At 37.1% G+C, this 14,619-nt stretch overlaps 1 long non-coding RNA gene across 1 annotated transcript; it reads right to left on the bottom strand.

The window, feature by feature from the left end:
* Positions 1–4,130: 4,130 nt before the first annotated feature.
* Positions 4,131–6,433, bottom strand: LOC119072904. The gene is made up of 3 exons (XR_005086953.1): positions 6,411–6,433; positions 4,380–4,517; positions 4,131–4,264 (listed from the first exon to the last, which is right to left on the bottom strand). It is a non-coding gene; the product is annotated as an uncharacterized LOC119072904 (long non-coding RNA).
* Between the last annotated feature and the right edge of the window lie 8,186 nt (positions 6,434–14,619).

The following is a 14,619-nucleotide window of genomic DNA, read 5'->3' as shown; positions in this document are numbered from 1 at the left end:
TGTCGAAATTCAAATCGTCCTCAAACGTCAGCAGTTCGGCTTGCATGTCCTTGTTCAGGATTCCCATTAGAAACTGATCCCGAATCAACGATGATTCCTGGTCCTTGAATTCGCAGCTAGCCGCCATTTTTGTCAGGTCCGATAGAAACGATTTCAATGAATCGGTTTCGCTTTGACGGTGCGAAAAGAACTTGAATCTCTCATAAACGATTCGCTTCTTCGTGGTGCAATGCTTCTCGAAAGCATTCCGAATTTTCGCCAAACTTTTTCGATCTTTTGCGGACAGATCGAAAGTGTTGTACAGCTCGAGAGCCTCTTCACCGATGGTGTTCAAAAACGATGCGATTCGTTTGTTTTCGGTTTGGTTATGGATGCCAGCTGCCTCTTCGAAAATGTCGTAGTTTTGCTTGAACCGACGCCAATTTTCGCTTAAATTGCCAATTAAGCACAAATTGTTCACTTTCTTCACGTAATCCATTTCCATCAATTTAAATGAAACTTAAATCAAAATGATCACAACAAACATTAAAGCTTTCGAGTTTTAACAAAAGAATTTTTTTCCTTCTTCGGTCAACAACAACCAGTACGGGCAATCACAAATTACTCACTGACGATTAACAAAACACGTCTGTGCCTGTCGTTGTCGCACAAGTTTGAAAACAATAGGATAATAGGAACTATTAAAACCAAAACTCAAGATAGCTATTTTAGCATAGTAGTTACGAAGTCATCTTGTTTTCGCAATTCGGTGACGAAAAGTAAAGCTTTCGTTGGGTTTTTTGAGAAAACCTTGTTAGTTCAGTTACTTCAGTAAAGTTGATCTATTCATCGATGGATTTCAGAGGTGAGGGGGAAACGCCTCGGGTAATTGACTACACACCTTTGAAGGAATTGCCGGAGCATCCGGTAAAGGAATTGACTGGAAATAAGGGAAATTGATAAAAATTGAAAGTAATTGAGAGGAAATACGGAGGAGTATGATGATCAAAAGAATCAGCCAATGCAAAAAAAAAAACTTGTTCTTCTCATTTCGCTGCACGTTTCGCGAATTGCGATCTTGTCGATTTGGTTCGTTGAGCATTTTTGCAACGCTAAAACGGAATCTGAGCATCCGTTTTGGTATTTAAATTAAAACCAAATGAAAACACAGTTCAGTCGCTGGTTCTTTCGTTCATCATACTTATCCATATTTCCTTATAGTCTAGGAGTCATGGAACATCGTGTGTCCAAACATATGTCCGGAGCATCTGAAAGCGGTTTTCGGTAGAGTTTGAGTCCTAGATGAAGAATAGTTCGGGTGCCAGCCTGAAGATGGGTAAATTTTGAGAAATGGCCGCTCCCATCTCAAACTCCGTGTTTTTCATACATTTTCAGTTCTCAGTTTTCAGGGAATCGGGAAAGATAAAAAAAAAACTTTCTTCTAGAAAGTTATAGAGAATTGAATTCTGAACAAAACTGCCCAAAGAAGCTTCCAGTCAATTCCTTGTAATTCCATCCAATTTCTAGCATTTCCAAAAACAACAGAAAATATCGTCGAATTAGTAGAAATTAATAGGAAATTATTCTGAATGTTGTATTGCTTCGGACTTTCACCGAAAGATGTAGGAATCAATTTTTACGTATGAAGACTTGAAGTAAATAAAATCATGTCCGGAGCGATAGCGGAGGACTTGACGCAGTCTAACTTCCAAAAAAAGAACGAAGAAATTTTTTTGAGACGCGGCAACTATATATAGCCGAACATTTCAGGTTCTACCCTTTGGTTTATATCACCACAAAACATATTCTATCATATTCTCGCTTCAAATACGAGCAAAACGAGCTATCACTCGACTATGTAGGTTTAAAATTGCCGGAGATACATCGTTTTGAAATTGGTCACTTTTCATACAAAATACACCAAATTGACTGTTCCCAAACAATCAAAATCTTTCAACTTACTCTGTATGTTTCTATCTATCTATCGACGGTCGATCTCGGAAACTAGTCAGCCAATCTCCATGAAATTTTGCAGGAACCTCAGGGTGGGCATTAAAATGAAAATGTGATACGCCATTACTACCCCAGGAAAAACCAGAATTTTGTTTTATTGGCCTCGAAGTGGTTTCTGAGTGTGGTTTTCGAGGGTCGGGAACGCGTTTTCGGCTGTAGCTTAGCTGTATTGAAACCTTCAGAGGCGTGCGACCCATCAAATGAAAGGTATTCGTAACACGATTCGAACAAAAAAATAATTTAAAAAATCGAGGCAGATTCGTTTGAGCTAGAGTGATTAGAGTGACCAAATTTTGAGCTACTCGAGCGTAGGATGAAAGGACTAATACTTTTTTGGGTTATGAAAGATAGAGAGTTACTTTCTTCGGCAAAGTCTCAGAGTTTTACGAGTAGAACAGAGGGGCATATGTGAAAAATGTCGAAAGTTGGAAATAGGTGGGTCAATTGGGGTTTTGTAGATATTTCTTGAATGGTGGCATATAGAGAATTACTTTCTTCGTCAAATTTTCGAATTTCGTCAAATTTTCGAATTTCGTCAAATTTTCGAATTTCGTCAAATTTTCGAATTTCGTCAAATTTTCGATTTTCATAAAATTTTCAAATTTCGTCAAATTTTCGTCAAATTTTCGATTTTCGTCAAATTTTCTATTTTCGTCAAATTTTCAAATTTCGCCAAATTTCCGAATTTCTGTTATAAACTGTTATAAAAAGCAGTGTTCTAAAACTTCTAAAACGACTGATATCCCAACAAAAATCTCTTCGAGAAACGTGTGACGCAGTCTTTGAAGTACAATTTCTAAAATGAATGATATCGCTAGAGTTGACGCTTTCAGCTTCGTGACGCAAAAATTAAATTTTACACCCAATTTTAGTTCAAACAAGCTGGCTTAGTTTTTCTCATCATCTGCCAAATAATTTTTACCAAAAAAAAATTTTTGACTGGAAACAACCAAAATTTTACCAAAAAAATCTGCGTCGCATGTGGCAGATAAACGGAATTCATCCGGCAATTGAAGGAATTGAAAGGAATTAGTAATTGATTTTCCACTAGTTTGGCCTCGTGCAGAGCTCATACAGGGTGGTCTATGATTTTCTATGATTTATCTCATGTGTAGGGTTTTACTAAAAAATTCTGGAGTAACCAGAGTCGGTAGACCTAGGAAATTTACCTTGCGTTTAATGCTCGGAACAGGTTAACGTTTGTACCGAACCTGAAACAATGACATCTGATTTTGATCAGGCCATGTTCAGGTTCATTCTGAACGAACCTGAACCTGAGATATGACAACTTCAAGTAAGGATCAGGTTGACCTGAAATTTTGGGTGCAAAAATTAAGTAAGCCTGATTTACATCAGGTCAGGTTCAACCAGAACCTCAAATCTTGTATTAGGGTTCAGGTTAAGATCGGCCTTTTTGTTTGTGAGAAGTAAAAATGACAAAAACTAGAGGAACTCAATAAAACTAAAATTTTGAGAACGTACCAGCCCTCGTAATAGCCTCTGGTCGAACGTACTTATCTCGCCATTTAAATCCGTTTGTAGATTGATTCGTATGTGCTAGACGTATGCTTACATAAAACTGCAGAACTTGTGCGACTGATGATTCACATTTCGTACATGACTAGGTCTACGTCGCAATGACGCTGCGCTGGCTTTCTATCACAGATCGGTGGTGTGGTCACAAGGAATGTAGAAGGTCTCTATTGGTGTGAGAATGTTGAAAAATGGACATGACGCAGTTTTTGTTAATTTGATTTATTAATTTCAAACTCAAAAGTAATGAATAAGACAACACGGAATGCGGCGCAGAATGTAGCACATAAATCGTTTCTCTTGACAGCGAGATTCTCGATACGTTACACACTCATCATCGTTTATATTAAGAAGTTGTTTGTCTTGTGGCATTCGGCTTGTTAACATGATGATCATTTTTATGGCGGGCAGCTCAGTTCAACGAATCGAGGATAAACCTTGATCATGTATTCGTTAACCTGTGCTTCAGTGCCATTTGTGAGCAAATCTCCGAAATCATCACACACCTCCGCAAACCAGTCGTTCAAAGCTACATTATTGACGATTTTGCCAACCATGTTACAGAAACAGCGGTTGGCTAGACCAATGGATCTAGCTGCGACCGATGGAATGACTGGTCCATTCCTACTATCGTTAAACGATTCTGAAGCAATTACCCAGGTTGCCAACCATTGCCGGCCGTCAGCATTAGCAAATTGTGCACAGTTGTTAGCTACATCAACCCAAACTAGAACCGAGTCTGTGGAAGAAGTAAATTTTCTTCAGTTTGGCAAAATAGTCTATTGCCGCAAGTGACGTCGAAGTCCTCTTATTACCGTCACTGCTCGCAATCAAGTGAATCTATGTGTAATTACCCTTTTTGTAGTTTAAGTTTTCATCCAGTACACCTCCATCTCCGTTGTCTGCATACTGGAAACTACATTCTCCTTGCACAGAAAAGGCGCAATACAACACAAAGAAGGCTACAACGAAGAATTTCATTTTGTACTATTCTGAAAAAAAAAATTGTTTTTCTGATGTTATTGCCACCGTACGTATAGAAGCATGTCCAAGGAGATTACTAAAATTGAATGAGAGTACCTATATACAAGATACAGACATCGTACACCGTTAACAATATTCGTGTTCGTATGTCGCACACGATGAGGCGCCATAACTACACGGTCAATATCGTCAGGAACGATATTATCGTTTTTTAGACGATATTATCGTCCAAAAAAATTTCATCCAGGACGATAATATCGTCTAAAATTATAAATTTTAAAATATTTTCAGGACGATATTATCGTTTTCTTGACGATGTTATCGTTTAAAAAAACGATAATATCGTTTTTAAACGATAATATCGTTTTTTTTGACGATACTATCGTTTTTTTGACGATAATATCGTTTTTTTGACGATATTATCGTTATTTTCTTTTTCTGAACAAATTTATCGTTATTTTGGACGATATTATCGTCCTGGGCGATAATTTTTGGGACGATAATATCGTTTTTAATTAATTTATTTTTTTAAATTTGAGACGATAATATCGTCCAGGACGATAATATCGTTTTTAATTTATTTAAAATAAAAATTCTAGACGATAATATCGTCCTGGGCGATAATATCGTTCTGGATGGTTGTTGAAGACGAAACACAAAATCTTGTAGATAAACACCTTTTTATAGACGGCAAATATATATTAAAAATTGGTTCATTTGGTTCCGTAAATTTAAATTTTATATAGAAAAATTACACAGACTAATTATGAGACGATGCGAGAAAAAAAAATTAACTCCTAAGTTCCGACACCGTTCCGGCGCCCGGCTCGCATTGCGGCCCTCCGCTTCGCTCCGGGGCAATGGGCCGGATCGCTCGGCGTGTTAAAACGCTTTTTATGTATTCATTTCGTAAAAAGATGAATTATTTAGGGACGAACTAAACGCCTTTTTTAAACACTGATGTGTAGGTGATTTCCTCTGACAATTGTTTTTCGATATTTTGCAAGAGAATTCGGTTCTTGCTCTGAGTAAAATTGAGTCCTGGACAATATTACCACCCAAAACTAAACGATAATATCGTCCTGGGCGATATTATCGTTTTTTTAAACGATAGTATCGTCCTGGACGATATTATCGTTTAAGAAAACGATAATATCGCCCAGGACGATGTTATCGTTTTGGACGATATTATCGTACAGAAAACGAAAATATCCATTAGATTTTCTAGAACGGTAATATCGTCCAGAAAGCGATAATATCGTTTTTTGAACGATAATATCGACAAGAAAACGATACTATCGTCCAGACAATATTTTAGAATTTTTCAATTTAGACGATATTATCGTCCTGGATGAAAATTTTTTGGGCGATAATATCGTTTTTTGGACGATAGTATCGTCTAAAAAACGATAATATCGTTTTTGAGACGATACTATCGTCCAAAAAACGATATTATCGTTTTTTTGGACGATACTATCGTCTAAAAACGATATTATCGTTTTTTAGACGATAGTATCGTCCAAAAAAACGATAATATCGTTCCTGACGATATTGACGGTGTGGAAATGTCCCGCCACCGTCGCACACTTTACGACGAAAGGAAAATTCCATTTAAAAGAATGAAACGATCCGTCAAGCAATTGGTGACCTCGTTTCAACCAATGAAAATTCAACACTAACACAGAACGATGTGATCTACAGTCCCTAACAGAAGTTTCCCGTTGTTATAATGACACAGCACGAACGAAAAGTCTCGAAATTAAGTCTTTTCATATCGTACAACTTCTACGCTTGTTGATATTCAACGAAGCGTAAAAAAGAACGATTGAAAACGGTCCACGGACGTACTAGCAATTTTCTTACAGTTTTAGCGCTTAGTCAATTTACAAAAATAAGCTCACCCTTTACGGCAACGGTAACTAATCGTCTGAATTTCCAAAGTCAATCCAGGTTCCTTTTATAGTGCAATGCTAGCAGCTGTATTGTATGTACATTGTAGATCAAACAAATTTTAATAGAATTTCATTTGCGTCATCTGAACTAGGTGTGACTCACGCATCTAACATTCTTTCGTTTTAGTGTGTTCCCAGGCAGACTTCAGTTTTTACAGCTTTAAATTTGAAGATTTAATGTTTTCAGATATATTTGAATCTACGACGACGACTTTGATTCAAAGTGGAAATTTTGGTTGAGAAGGGATGGTTGGTGTCATAGATCATCTTCAAGATACGGTACTTTTAGACGTAACCTCACTTTTGTTTTGTTAAATGTGTCGTTCATTCATTAATTTTTATGAGATTTTTTTTAACGTGGATGGCATTTCAAACGGGCCGGTCACAAAAGGTGGGCGTTCGGTCTTTATTTTGCGCCATGACAAAGCTGTCATCGGACTCAACTAGAGTAAACAGGTCTCCCAATTTTAACGCTACGCAGAAAATTCACAGCGGGCCAAATTCCTAACATCGTACGACGTAGAACGGGCAACAAACACGAACTTTGACAACCCGAACAACGACAATTTCATCCACAGCAACGTCGCTTACGTGATATTTCATACAAATCGAGCAACGTCGCCTACGTGATTTACACAGAAATGTTATTGAGGTTATGGTTCTGTGGATGAAATTTGACAATTCAAATGGCCTTGAAACAAACCTTTTGTATGTTACGTGTCGAAGTCGGTCGAAGAATCACAATGTTTGCTTTCACAATTTACTGATTAATATTCTTCGTCTTAAATAGAATATATCTAGTAAAAAATAAGGTCTATGATAGGCGGTGACTTTCTTAAGTCGGAACACTTCGAATTGTAGCTAGGTGACCTATGAGAGTTTTTCCTATATTCAGAGATAGGAATAGGTTTCTTGTGTGTTGATTTTGTTAATTCTGTCGCAAAGAGGACTGTAAAAAAACAGTCTGCCAATAAAAATTACAACCAAAATCATGTACAGTTAAGGGCAGCATGAGTTTGTTCCAGCTGTTTTTCAAACAAATCTAGAAAACATAGCTAACGCCGACCCGTACGAAACACCTATTCGTATCAAAAGCCTTTACTGTGAAACTCTTCATTTCTTTTACTTCTTTACTTCATTCTCTACTGAAAAGCTATTCGCCCTTTAAAATCACTTACATTATCTTTCTTTGCCTTGTTAGCATATACAAAATAATTGCCGGAGGCAATATAGACAGCCCCGTACGAAGTCAACTTTCATAAATTCCTATTTAAACAGCTATATACCGCTATATTTACCTATATTTCACTGTAAATAAACATTTCACAGATGAATATGCTATTATATAGCTCAATATAGCTGTATATGGGTATATATAGATGTCCATATATGGAATGCCTGAAACACCCCACACACATAACAAATTATTTCCATGTTAACAGTAACACTCTAAGTACCATTTTTCCCAACATATATCACTTTTATTAAAATCCAATATGGCCACCGGCAGCCATTTTGTTAGGAGACCGGAAATAGTACCGACGCTTTACATTCGTTAATACCTTTCAAACAAAAAAAAATTCATGAAATTCGGTCAAAATTTACTCGAGATATTGACAAAATACTCCACGTTCACTGTACGGCCGAGTAGCCGGATCAGAGCTCACTCCAAGAGACCTAGCTCACGCTCCGGAGAACATAATTTCAAAAACTTTTTTTTCCCTGATTGGTACGGTCAATACCTAAACGAAATAAACGAAATATGTTGAAATGTGGCCGACCTACAAGCAAAAACTGCTTGCCGCCCTGTGCCTGTTCCACACCAAGGGGTCTAACTCACGAGTCGGTCATCCGATTTCCATAAACTTTTTTTTTGTCGATCGGTATTGTAAATACCTTTTATTTGACGTATCACTTACAAGTTTAACGTTTAAATGTCCGGAGATATCTTCGAAAAACCGTAAAGCACTTATTGGGCCACAGCTCGGGAGGGGTCGATCCAAAATCACTCATCTTCGAACTTAGCCTGTCTTTTGACATTACCAAACGGGAAAAAAAAGAATTTTCAAAATCGGATGCATTTTACTCAAGTTATCGTGCAGACGGACAGACGGACATTTTTTTTTCACTGATTTTGCATCTCTACACAACCACAATAGGTTTCCCCTTACTCAGGGAGTCCAATTCGGGTCTAAAGAGAAACTCGAAAGCATCAATCAAGAAGTAGAAAATAGAGATACCTACGAACTTATCGCAGTCCTTCATTACTTACTAATTAGTAATTCCTCACCCAAAGCGTATAATCGGTAAGGGCCTTCAAAATGCTGGAATGTCATTTCCACGTCTAGAGTTTCTTCCATGAAAAGAAATGGCGTGAATTGAAAACAAAATTATACAATCTAAATTGAGTGAGTTTAACAAAACATGTCTTTCATAACCTTGGATCCAATACCCTCTTTAGCAAACAGATTTTCTTTTGACGCTGTCAAAATACCATCTTATTGCTTTGTTTGTATGCCTCTAACACTGTTGACTTATTTCTAATTTTGCGTGTAAAATGCAAAGGTTTCGTTGCATTTTTACCACCTTAATAAATGTAGTTTTACGTTGCTAGAGAGAGTATTGGTCGATCACCTCGTGTTTTCAGTCTTAGCACTCTGCAGTTGCTCCGATGTAAAGACTAATGCGATATACTCGATATACTCATTTATAAACTCGGCAATACTCTCTCTAGCAACCAAATTTCGTTTTGACGCAGTCAAAATACCACCTTATTATTTTGACAAATGTGACACTGACTTTTTTTTGTAACAGAGTGCCGAGCTCTTTTTTAAAGCAATATCGACGTCACGCGAAAAATACAAAGAATCATAACACTTGGTGACATATTTCTGGCCAAGACATTCTTCAAATTGATTTTTTACCAAGAAGCCATGATGGCTCATTTTTGGTCAAATGAAGAAAAAATGTAGAACACAACCATATCTACATTTTTCTCCATTCGGCCAAAAATGCGCCACCTTACCCTTCGAATAAAAGTTGTTTGTTATATGACCTAAAAAAGTGAAATACGCAGAGAAATCATAGGTGCTTAACTTTATCTCTTAAAATACAGCAAAATTAAAGTTGGTGCTAAAGGCGTCTATCATGGAATGGAAACGGGAATCTTTAGATTAGAAAGTGTGGTCATTTATAGCTGAATTTATATTTTGTTTATATTTTGTTTATACAAACGCATCCTATCACGGCAGAGTAAAATAAACCAGGCAGGAGAGGTTCATTTTCGAAACGTCAAATAAGGGACCTAATACATGGGATGAAAATGAACTCAAATGAACACTGACATAAATTGAACGAGCCGTCAGAACAGTCGGAGCGTTTGCTGCGACTGAGCCCCGTACAGACCCGTACATCTATTGCGTACGTGATCCTAGTTCGTCCGTCGCCCTACTCTTACCGTAAACCTACTGCGCCCGTAAACGTCGGTAAAGTAAAATTCTTATGAAATGTGTACGTCTTAAAAATTGCGCATAGCGCAATTACGAAGCCCCGTACGACGTTCCTTTTAAATGTAACACAAATTTCGAATTGACCTAAAATTTTAATTTATTGAGTATAAATACACATAGGGCCATAGGGCCTAGTATCGGCCTCAGTCCGAGGATCCAAATTTAATTTTTTTTTCAACTACATTCTATTCGGTGTTCGATTACCTTCCAAATGAAACAAAAAATACGAAAAACGGATGAAATTTGCTCGAGTTATATGTAAAATACACATAGGGCCCCAGTAGCGACCTTAGTCCAAGGACCTAAACTTATTTTTTTTTTTCAACAACATTCTATTCGGTGTTCGATTATCTTTCAAATGAAACAAAAATTACGAAAAACGGATGAAATTTACTCGAGTTGTATGTAAAATACGCATAGGGCCCTAGTAGCGGCCTTAGTCCGAGGACCCAAATTTTTTTTTTTTTTCAACAACATTCTATTTGGCCTTTGATTACCTTCCAAATGAAACGAAAATTACGAAAAACGGATGAAATTTGTTCGAGTTATATGTAAAATACACATAGGGCCCTAGTAGTGGCCTTAGTCCAAGGACCCAATTTTTTTTTTTCAACAACATTCTATTCGGCCTTTGATTACCTTCCAAATGACACAAAAATTACGAAAAACGAATGAAATTTACTCGAGTTCAGTGTAAAATACACATAGGGCCCTAGTAGTGGCCTTAGTCCAAGGACCCAAATTTTTTTTTTTTTCAACAACATTCTATTCGGCCTTTGATTACCTTCCAAATGAAACAAAAATTACGAAAAACGAATGAAATTTACTCGAGTTCAATGTAAAATACACATAGGGCCCTAGTAGCGGCCTTAGTCCGAGGACCCAAATTTAATTTTTTTTTCAAAAACATTCTATTCGGCTTTTGATTACCTTCCAAATGACACAAAAATTACGAAAAACGAATGAAATTTACTTGAGTTCTACGTAAAATACACATAGGGCCCTAGTAGCTTTTGACTTCTAAGGCCCTAACTCACGGTCCACTCACCCGATTTAAAAAAACTTTTTTTTCCTGGATTGGTATTGACAATACCTATCATTTGCCGTGTCATTTACATTTCCTTCGTTTATTTTGCCATAAATATCACCAAAAGACCTTAAATCACTTAGGTGGCCCTAACTCACGAAGGGCCGACCCGAATATGCCCATCTTCGAACTTAGCCTAACTATTTTGACTATCTTCCAGGAAAAAAAAAATTTTTGAAATCGGATTTGATTTACTCAAGATATCGACGTGACGGACAGACGGACAGACGGCCCAAATTTTTATTGCGGATTCGTTATCTATGAACATAGGCAAACACTTTGCCCTTACCGTCTGCTTCGAATTCCATCAATTACACACGGCATCGTAATCCTATAAGCCCCTTCGTACTTCGTACGGGGCTAAAAATTTTATTCGCAAAATATCAAGGGCTACTAGATTTTTCAGGTCCCTAGTCAAACAAGCGCTCCTGCCTGGTTAACTTTACTCTGTCGTGATCATATTATGTACTACTTATACGGTCCACGAATCTACGGTTTCACCTGTTTTCAGTTTTAAATTTTCGAATAGAAATTCTCCAAACTTATCAAGACAATTTGGCTTCTTTGTTAATGCTTGCGCATTGCAACAACTGTACATACATTGAAACAAAAAGAAAAAAAATGCTCAACCTTGATAATTTCGGCATGGGAGACAATAAATTTTTTTTCTTGTTTCGATAATTTTAGTGGAAAACAAACTCTGAAATGAATTAATTCGTTTGGTTCGTGTGTAACATCTGTGTACACAAATGTGTACTCTGGCTACAAGCTCACTTAAAATTTTCCGTATACTCATCTGGCATTCGTTTAATTGTATTTTTCGATAAACCACACTTGCATTTTTTGCTTATCCGTTGATTTGTTAGTAAAACAAACTCCGTATTTTGGAATGACATAATAATTACGTGTCAGGCTAAAGCTGTGAAGCTATTAAACAAATGCTATCAAAATGTTTTTGACGAAAACTTGACCATCAAGAGCTAACCATGTATTGTTAACAGAGTCCCACTCCGACTCCGACTTCACTATTACCCAGCGAGCGATGTATTTCATGTATTTCAATCACTATGCATCCTAGATATAGATTACGCTAGGCCAACCGGTAGGTAAGTGGTAAAGGACAATCACACAAGGAGAGATATTGGAGAAATATATAATTGGGTGGCTGATATGCCTGTAGAGATATTAGTGGCATACAAGCTTGACAATATTAGTCGTCTTCCTTTGCTGATAGTTTTTCATGAAATGTGATGCTTTTCAGCACCGGAAAGACAATTGCTGTCTGATGATGATGATGATGTGGACTGGGTACAGGAATCCACAGAGAAATCGGTTTTAATTTGAGTCAAATGGACCAGCTGGTCAAACAGCTAAATCGAAAAAGTGCACAAAATTGAAAGTCGTCCACTGTAAATCCTCCACTAGCGGATACATCCATCAGCGGCAGTTTGTGTGTTAGTGTAAATGAATGAAGGTGAAGGAAACTAAATACTGGGCAGGTAAAAAGTAATAGATTTTTGACACCAGATTTTGTGCCGAAGGTGAAAAATGTACACAAATTGTATTTATTTAAGAAAGCTCGATCTTCTATTGTATTACAATGCTAGGACGGGAAAAACTGATTTTTTGCTTAGTTTCAGAATTGTGAAAGCTTAAACCCCAATTTTCGTAAAAACATTGATGACGAATATTATGTTTCTACTTCTTAGTTAGAAGGCAGTGCTTGCCAAGCCATACGAATCAACTCTCTCTTCTCTCTCTCTCTTTCTCTCTGACACATGCAGTTCTCAGTGGTCATTGCCAATATTTTTAACTTGACTTGTTCCAATGATCCAATGTTGCTTCGACATAATCGAATGTTTCGTTTTTTCAGAGTTTTAAAATTAATCGCTAAGCCAATGGCCACATTCAATTTGGAGATAAAATGTTGCTGGACAAAAGACGGTGGTTTTGAGTCGAAACGGCCTCAGACAGTGGCAATGATGAAGATGATATGGAGCAGGAAAAAGGAGATGCTGATGAAGATATGTCCGATGATGACGAGTAAATGTTACAAAAATTTGACCGGGCAATGTTTTCATTAAAATGTCTTTGGGAGCTCGCAGATCGTCTATGGGAGTTTGGGTACGTGATCCCGTACGTGTCAACTCAATTTGATCTCGAACCGTTTCCGCATCCAGGCTGACATGCTGATTTGTACCTAGGGTAGGAATTTCGCGGCCATGAATTTCTTTGAAATTTTAATAATTTTGGAAAAAGGGTACGAACTCGATGTTGAGTGTTTTCTAAGAGATCATAAATTGGAGATGGCTAGGGTCGATCTAGAATGTTTCCTAAAAGCCATCCCAAAAATCATAGATCTTCCTATCACGGAAAGCCTTGCCACAAAAAGTAAACTTTCTTCTTGCAGAATGCTATTGAATAACAAGTCAGAAAACTTGAATTGACTTTATTTTTGAACTAATTCAAAACCAAATCACGGCACATTTTTGTTTTCCCGCAACTCTGATTGACATAAAACATTTTCATTGATTCAACTAACACATTTTACTGAGTCCGAAACATTGAAAAATATTCCGTTTCTACTAGGACTTTGTTGGGCATTCAGACGTCCTTTCAGTTTTTATTTCGATGACATTCGTAATATCCGTATTTTTTGTCACTATTGTTGAAAAGTGTGAACGAAAGTGTAATAAATAAAATAGCACGAATTATTGTTGTACGTTTGTAATGTCTTGTTTTGAAGAATTTAAAAAGTTGCTGGCGCAACTGAAGACCAATAACAAAGCCGACATCAATCGATTAACCGAAATTGCGAATAACGATACAGCCAAAAAAGAACCACAAAAAATCGTCACAATGTTTAGTAAGGTGCGGGGACTATTTTTTTTTGTACGTCCTAGACTCCATATCAAAAAATATTGGCGACCCGTACCTAAAATTCATTGAAAATCGAATCGTCGCATTGTTCAAAGAAACATTCGTCACGACATTAGAGCCTGAATTGAGAATTAAATGTTTGACTTGAGGCATACTTGGACGGGAGTGTTTTCATTGTCCACATTGGACTCAATTGACTTCGCAATCAACAAAATCGACACCGCCTGGCCAATCACCGTTGCAAAAGCGGTAATTTTTGTTTATATTTTTGTAAGATCTATTCAAAAAAGCTACTAGGGCCCTATGTGTATTTTACATAGAACTCAAGTAAATTTCATTCGTTTTTCGTAATTTTTGTGTCATTTGGAAGGCAATCAAAGGCCGAATAGAATGTTGTTGAAAAAAAATTAAATTTGGGTCCTTGGACTAAGGCCGCTACTAGGGCCCTATGTGTATTTTACATATAACTCGAGCAAATTTCATCCGTTTTTCGTAATTTTTGTTTCATTTGGAAGGTAATCAAAGGCCGAATAGAATGTTGTTCAAAAAAAATTAAATTTGGGTCCTTGGACTAAGGCCACTACTAGGGTCCTAGCCCTATGTGTATTTTACATTGAACTCGAGTAAATTTCATTCGTTTTTCGTAATTTTTGTGTCATTTGGAAGGTAATCAAAGGCCGAA

Source organism: Bradysia coprophila (genome assembly GCF_014529535.1).
Source record: "Bradysia coprophila strain Holo2 chromosome IV unlocalized genomic scaffold, BU_Bcop_v1 contig_84, whole genome shotgun sequence".
Lineage (NCBI taxonomy): Eukaryota > Metazoa > Arthropoda > Insecta > Diptera > Sciaridae > Bradysia > Bradysia coprophila.
The sequence above is the reverse complement of the archived record's forward strand: the minus strand, read 5'-3'. Positions and strand labels throughout refer to the sequence as shown.